Below are 8,753 nucleotides of genomic sequence, written 5' to 3' on the forward strand. Positions count from 1 at the left end.
GTAAATTTTATGCAATTCTCGCGATATCATTAATCGATTCAAATTAAAAAGAATTAAAGTATTGAGTAGTAAAATTAAAATTTTGAAAGTTTTAATAGTGAGTTTAAATTGATCTAAATCAGAACTTCTGGTTTGAATTTGTCGATACAGTGAGTCTATGGACCGGGGCCGTACAATAAATAGGGCTCCCCAGCTGTAGACCCGGATACGGGAGATTGTAATTGGCCGGTCCACTAGACCGGGTTCACCGAGCCGATCAGTTCCAACGGTCGTGATGTCACGCGCTATGCTTGTTGTGGTGGCTCCAAGTGGCACGCGTTAGAACGTGTAGCTGCAGACCCCACTTTTTTGACATCACGTAATGGCTAAAAATGACATAGTCATATGCTCTCGTTGGAGCCACTGTATTCCATTATATTTTTTTACGATGATATTACGTAATATTTAAAATCTAAAATTTAGAAAGGATACAATGAATAATTCATCGTGTTCAAATACGATGAATGATTAATCGTGTTAAGCTTAACCTTTACTATCATCGACATTCGCATGGCGCTCGCATGACACTCGCATGGTACGGATTGAACCAAATCTTATAAATATAAATTTTATAGGGCTATTTTTAGAAAAAAAAAATTCTGAGCTAAATGCAAAAAAATTCCTACTTAATATTATATTAGTTTAAATAAGATAAATTTTTTATAGTTGTATTAAAAAATAGAAAAGTATATTTATAAATATTTATTTCTGTAAAAAAAATTTTGATTTATTACCGTTAGATTACTATTTATTTTTTAACAGAAGATAAATAAAATGACATTTTTTTGTCATGACAAATATGTCATTTCAAAAGCCCCAAGTATTAAAATTATACAGAAATATTCTCTCAAAAATATTTTTCAACGGTTATCATCTTCTTTTCTACCATCATAAATAATATAAAAGGAGTAAAATGATTAATTACCTCATTCACTAATTAAAGTTAAGTATTTTATTTATGATTAACTAAATTTTAACGGATTTTGATAGTGGGAGTATATTTGAAAATATTAGGCTTTTTGTAAGAATAAATATATTTACAGGAAACGGTAAGCAATTAACCCTAAACTAAATATTGATTAGCCCATAGTAATCGACTAGTGATTATTCTATATATATCTTTACTTGAATCATAGGCTTGGTTCTTCCTTTTTTTTTTTTTTTTTTTTGGCCTTTCGATATTTTTAAGAAATTTATTATTTATCATCTGACCTGAATGCACTAACTATAACTCCAATTATATAATAAAATAAAACTAATCTTAAATTTATTAATTTTTGGATAGTCCAAATCCTAACTAACATTAATTAATTAAAAAATAATAACAAAATAAAATTGAGACATGGAGCTACTGGAGCATTTTGTGCTTGGTAAGAGAGCTTTGCCAAAGAGATGCCTCTCCATATTTTATATATTAATTATTCTACACAAAAATTTACCAAAATGAGAATATAAATTTGATCATTCATTTAATTTTAAAGTTACTTGATTAAAGTTGAATTTGATGGTCTCGCATTCAGGAACGTTCCTAATAATTTTTATTTGTATCGATTAGGCTGCAGAGGTGTTGTTAAACTATTTAATCGATGATTAAATTAATTAATGAAAACTTCTAAGAGATGAGAAAATGAAAGTTTCTTTTATAAGATGCATCTTGTGGAGGCGCATCTTTATGTATTGTTAAATATATTAAACAATATTTCGAGATTTGAATTAAGCACCATGTACATGTTTTAGCATGGGACTATTTGTACAACTGTATTATACTTATAATTATATATGCAAATTTCAAATTAGTGTTTGTTTTAATATATTTGAATCCAACTGTTGTAATTATAACTATACAAGGGAGCTCAACTATAACAGTTGGAACTATGTCCAAATTAGTCGTAGTTTTTACTACAACATTTGAGAAAGTAATTTTAAACAAAAAAATAAATTTACCTTCCTAATCATTTGCTAAGGAAACTAATTTTACATCGAAATCAAGTCCAGTCCTTTCTTTTTATTGAGGGAAAATACGTCCAAAGACGATTTTATTTAATTAATCAGTGAATACAGACTGAAAAAATTCATCAGTAGAAAATCAGAAAGAAAGCTTTTTGCGTACGAGTCCCCAAGTCCAGTCCCTTTTTATTGTAGGAAATTTTATATTTGGTTAATTATTACACTACGCTTGTTGTTAACTTCTTTACTAATAAACCAAAAGTAAAATTTAATTTTGTAAATAACCATTTTCTTTCTCAGAGTAGCAAAGTAGAAAAATAGAAAAAAAAAAAAAAATTGGACAACACCGTTATTTTGACACGACCCATCAACATTCTTTTTAGATATTTCCTAACTTGTAATATTTCATTTTTTTAGTCAAAAAAATTTAATACTATTCATCAAATAAAATCATTATATTTAATANTTAAGGTCAAAAGCTTGAAAAATCCAGCCTCTTGTAAGATGTTGGGAGGTGGTTCACACCTTTTCGAGCTTTATGTAGGTTTGTGAGCTTGGAGCGTTAAACGTTTCCAGGTCACACAATGTCTATCATATCATCGGCCTATATATATATATATATATAAGCTCGAAAAGCTCGGATTAAGCTTGCTCGGCTCATTATGAGTTCGAGCCGAACTTTACTTAAAGCTCAAAAAAAAAAAACAAGTTCGAGCCGAGTAAATTAAAGTTCAGCCCGAGCTCGCTCGGTTTATAGTTCAGCTTGCGCTCAGCTTGTGCTCGGCCGAGCGAGTAAACGGTCGGGATCAAAACTATAACGGATTTTGAAAATGTTCAAAGATTTTCACGCCACATACCTTGTATCATTATCTGGCCCACGTCGCTATTTGAGCTCAGTAGGCCCCAATAATCAACATTGAGTAAGCGCAACAGACACCTCCTTAGGCGCCGTCCCTTTGCGCCTCCTCTTTTGGCCCCTAGCGAAAAAAAAAAAAAAACAAAAAAACAGAGAAACCATTTTTATTGGGAGTTAATATATCTAGTGTACTTTTTTTTTCGAAAATTGATAAAAAATTGATTTTTGTCGAGTTCAAGGTAAAAAAATATGTATTAAAAATATAAATTAATTTAATATTTAAGATAATTTATATTACTAAAATAAACTACTTATCATAATTTAAAAAAACTGATTTTTTTACTTTATAATGTTCAATCCTTTATAGATTTTTCTTACAACTACCCAGCACAGTTTTATTGCCACAACAGGTTAAAAAAAAAAAAAAAGATAAAAAGATGAAACGATGAGACTCTTTCTTTTACCAATAAATGTTTTAATTTAAAATGAAAACCAAATAATCATTTCTTCAATTGTTGTTCGCATCACATTATTAATTGGTTTATATTTTAAAGGATGTTATTTTTCCCTGACCTGAACCCCTGAGCATGCGTTTTTCGAAAGAAAGACTAAAAGATGACTACTTAAAAAAGTCAGACATAAGTGACTAATTAATTTATTTTAGCAGAAACCTGCATAAAAGGGAGTTATTTTTCTTTCCTGACCTGAACTAAAGCTACATTTTAATCAAAGGAATCGTTTACTAATCCTTCCATTTAAATAAAAAAACAAATTTTAATGAAAGAGTTTACAACATCATTTTTGATGCTGATTAAACCTGTATCAAGGTTGACAATATCAACTCGAGGGAACATATCAATATTAATGTTGTCAACCTAAGTTTATATAATTTTGTTTGTGATTAAACTTTAAACGTATATATTAATATTCATATTATGTCAACATGTTTATCAGGGTACGATTTTGTACATGTACCACGAATTAAGTTTAGAGCTTTATAACAAATTATATAAATTGTTATGTATTTCTACGCGGAGGTGTTCTACGTAGAATATTTTCTTTGAAAGTAAAAGAGTAGAGAATCTTCAAAAGTAATTAATTAAATTAGTAGCTAATTTATCAAATTGTTGTGGAGACGTCGGATTAGCTATGTTTATTTTTAATAATCCTTGCAAGGACTTACGCTCTGGTAGTTTAAGTTGAAATTAGTTCATTGAAATTTTAATTTACTTACTAGTTTAAATATAAGAGTAAAACCATTTAAAAACACATCTTATTAATTATATATTTTATACCTCTCCGTAGAGAAACCGTTTCGAGAGAATGGTTCGTGTTTTACGAGGTCATCGAGGTACAGAGTTAAAATAAAACAATAATAAAAAATTAATTAATTACAATCAATCCTAAACCTGATAGGTTTTTAATTATTTAAATTCTAATCAAAATAAAATAATATATTAACCTCAATATTGGACAAGTCCTGAAAGTTTTTACTCTCGGGGACCGGTCCCTGGAAGGAGAGACCGGTTCCCCCAGTGAGCAGTGTTGAGGCAGCCTGAGGCAACCGGTCCCTGGCAGGCGAGACCGGTTCCCGAGCGCGTTCTCGCAGTGAGAGACCGGTCCCGCGCAGGGAGAGACCGGTTCCCGAACGCTGGGTTTTCGGGTTCGCAGCGAGAGACCGGTCCCTGCTGGGGAGAGACCGGTCCCTCTGGGTGAAAACTGCCCAGTCCGGGCTGATGTAATTTTGGGTTTTTGAGGGGCCTAACTGGATTTTGTTACCTTAGAGGCTATAGGCAGCCTCTCCTCCTCTCTCATTCTCATTTTCTCTCAACCCTTTGCATTCTAGAGAGAGAAGAAGAGAGGGAGAAGGAGAAGAAGAAGAGAAGAGCTTGCTTGGAGGCCTTGGAGCACCATCTTCTTCCTCATTTCTCACCTTGGAGGCTTGGAGCTTGCTTTTGGAGCTTTGTGGTGGATCACTCCTCAACCCTAGAAGATTTTGAGCTTGGATTGGAGCATCCTAAAGGTATGTGGCAAGGTTCCTCCCTCTAGATCTTAGTTTTGAAGCTTTTTGCTTGTTTAAACCCTAGAAATGAGATTTAGGGTTTGATTTTGGGCATTTTTGATCTAGGGCTTTTCGACCTAAATTGATTGGTTTAGAACCTTCCTGGGGCTTGGATTGGAAGGGTTCTAGCTCTCTTTTGGAGCTTAGGAGAAGATTTCTCCTCTTGAGGTGAGTTTGCCCCTTTTTGCTCCTAGGTTAATGTTTGTTGTTATAGGATGATTGTAATGCCCTCGTATCTCTTCGCTGATTACTTTTAGGGTATTTTGAGACTCGGGGACAACTTGGTTCGGCGAGACGAGGCTCTACGCGACGGTTCGGTGGGTTTGACCTAGCCACACAATGAGAAATTCTCATTTGTACTTAATTAAGTGTTGTTAAATGAAAAAGCATGCATATTCTTGTTATATGTATTTATTGTGAATTTTAGAATGCTTAAAAGGCCTATGTTATATATGATGAAATTTTGGACCTCTATGTAGTAGAGAGTAGCTTATTAGGCCATAGTTGCATTTGGCATTCTATATGAGACGTGGTATCATACTTCTATAGTATAAATGAGTTCGGATTCATGCATTCAAACCTAAGTTTACTTGTGACATGAGAATTGACAAAATTGTCATTTAGAAGCTATATGAATTAAAGAGCTAATGTCATCCAGCGGCATTGAGCTCGGGACATGTGCGAACCTAGTGGATAGGGCCATCGAGGGACTTGGGATACATATTGGACACCAAATTGCCTAAGTGTCATCAAGGGGCACTAGGCGTAGCAAAAGTTGAGAATTCACATTTTGCCTTAAACTAGATCTACGGGATGCTAGCGACTATATCATGTTAGAGACATGAGGATTGGATATTTGAGACTTGGACTTTGCTTGCTTGCCATTTGTGCTCATTCGCACATGCTTGTGAGGGTCGCTCCCTACAAGCCGGCACTCCGGAGTTAGCCTACGCGACTTTTGTTCGCTCGTGCGGTATTGAGAAGCCTACGGGGTCGAGTGGGACAGACACATTCCAAGAGTAGGGATGTTGGGCTACCACAGGCACTTAGGCGGCACAAGCTGGACCACCTTTGGTAGGTCCTTAATTGGAAATGGAAATCGATACGGTGTTGAGAATGGATAATCACTACTAGATAGGTTTAGTAGTTGAGTTACATTTATACGCTTTTAGCATAGTGTTGAGACATGTAGTATACTTGATAGTCTCCTTTTTGCATTAAAGCATGTTTGGATGTCATGACAGAACTTGCATACTGTTTTCATAAAGATTAATGACATACTATGTTGATATCGTAGATGTACGTCACCATGACATCGTGAATGCTTGAGTTTAGTAAGTTAGCATTTTAATTATACCTTTATATTGCTATCATTTTTGTACTTACCCTTTTCTTTTGGGGCCTAGTGGTGCGATGAGCTGAGGTCAGTAATTGCCCACCGGGAACTATAAATTATAGTTCTCACGCCCTCTTTTTCTCGATATTTTTCAGAGCCTTCCACGCAGGGAGAGGCCAGGGATCGCGGAAAGGGTATCGCCTCGGGCTAGCGTGCTTACCGAGGGATCGTTCGATAGGTGGTCTACCTCTCGTGTTATCTTTTTGGGAGAGGTTGAGAGTTGTACCCGTATATATATAGAGACCACCATTTTTGTACTAGAGACAGATATTGTACTACTTATGATTACCTTTATGTATTAGTTATGCTCTATTACTATTAGTATAGATATTAGAACTACATTCGCTCTGATATCATTAGTTGCTAGTTATTTCACTTCTTTATCTGCTCTATCTCTTGCTTACTTTCGCATTTGTTGTAGACGCCTTATATGTGTTGACATATGGCGGGTCTGAGCACGCTACCGGGAGGGCCTCCGCCGGTCCCGGGGCATGACACTATCGATAGTACCAAGCCCTTGGTACTATTGAGTTTTCTACCGTTAGATCTACCATTTGATCATTTCCACCCGTTAGATTATACTATTAAAACCAACCACCCACTCAACCCTAGGGGACCACTATCAACTTTACCGGGGACCACTATCATCCTAACCGCATATCTTTTCATCCAACAGTCGAAAACTCAATAGTACCAAGGGCTTGGTACTATTGATAGTACAGTAGCATATTTTTATATATATATATATATATATTTAAAACTATCTTTTAAGAAATATGGTATATTTTGTTCTAGTTATTGAAACTAGATTTTAAAATTACAGTATAGTAGTATAAAACACTCTAAAAATAAAAGTCGGCAACTAAAACTCGGTGAAGCTAGTGAGCCGTTTACTATAGCTTTTTAGCGTTTTAAATAAAAGATCTATGAAGTTTATGAGATCTAGTTCCGATTGCCTCGTCTAGCAGCTAAACTTTCAGGGTTGTAGCTTTTGTTTCACCTTCGTGCCTCGCGAGGCACGAAGGCTTTCGTGGGGTCTGCGTGAGNTATTTTTGACTGTATAAATGAAAATGAATAATATAGAGATTGAAGGCGAAAGAAAAGACATGTAAGGCTGAAAAGATTAGATATTCAACTCATAAATTATTTTTTTTCATATTATAATACTATATTTTATATAATTATTTTGTACTTTGAACTATTAGACATATTTTTATATTAAATTATAAATAATGTTCTATACAAATTAAACTACTGATCGTATGATGTTGAGAATTTTAAGCGGCTCGTTTAGAGCTCGAACTCGCTCGACTCGAAATTAGGCTCGCTCGAGCTCGGCTCGAATTAATTTCAATCCAAGCTTGAGTTTAAATTTAGGCTCGAAATTAATTTCAAGCCGAATTTGAGCCGAGGTAAGCTCGCTCGAGCTCGGCTCATTTCCACCCCTAATCAAAACCGAATTTATTGGACACATTCTATGATATTTAATATGGGCAGTCGCTTATGTATTATATGTATGAAAAGTTTCAAACTATTTTATTTGCACAGCTTAAAAGACTAATAAAAAAATATCATTTTAATTTTTTAATATTTTTATATATAATTCTTTAAAAGTTAAATTTTATTAACGAACAACTAATATTACTAGTATTTTATCTTTTAAAATATATTATTTTATAGTCGCCAACTTTTTTCTATATATTTTTAAGTTAGAGACAAAAAAAAAGTACTTTTATCTTTTAAACTTTCAAATATACCTCGTGTATTGTCACCAATTTTTTTTATTTGTTTCTTAAGTAAGGGATAACAGAAACATTTAGAATATTTTTAACTCTAGTAAAACTTTAATCTAAATTTAGTCTAAAATAACTTAACAGATAATAAATATGGATACTTAACCGTAATAAATTAGTTAATAATAATAATATAATTTCTGTCGTCTCACCAAATAGCAAAATTATAATTGTATAGTGTATGAGGTAGGGCTAGCAAATGAGCGAGCCGGCTCGCGTTCGAGTCGCGTTCGACTCGATATTTAGCTCGCTCGAGCTCGACTCGAAATTAAATGAGCCGAGCTTGAACAAAAAAAAGGGCTCGAAATTTATTTCAAGCCGAGTTTGAGTATTACTCGGCTCGTTCGAATTAGGCTCGAAAAGTTCGAAAAGCTCGAATATATATATATATATATATATGCCTATGCTATCGAAAGTATTGAGATCTGGTGCCTTCGATTTTTGATTCTTAGATCAATCCCTTTAATCGTTTTTTATCTTTGGATTAATATTATTATTATCTTGTAGGAACCACTCAATCCTAAGAGTATTATTTAATCCTAGGGGAGGCCGTAATCATCCCAACCATACAATTTTTAGTCAAAGGGTCAAAAATTCAAAAACATCAAATCCTCTATATGTTCGATAGCATAGTAGTTCTACACTATATATATATATATA

Source organism: Ananas comosus, linkage group 13 (genome assembly GCF_001540865.1).
Source record: "Ananas comosus cultivar F153 linkage group 13, ASM154086v1, whole genome shotgun sequence".
In the NCBI taxonomy this organism is placed as follows: domain Eukaryota; kingdom Viridiplantae; phylum Streptophyta; class Magnoliopsida; order Poales; family Bromeliaceae; genus Ananas; species Ananas comosus.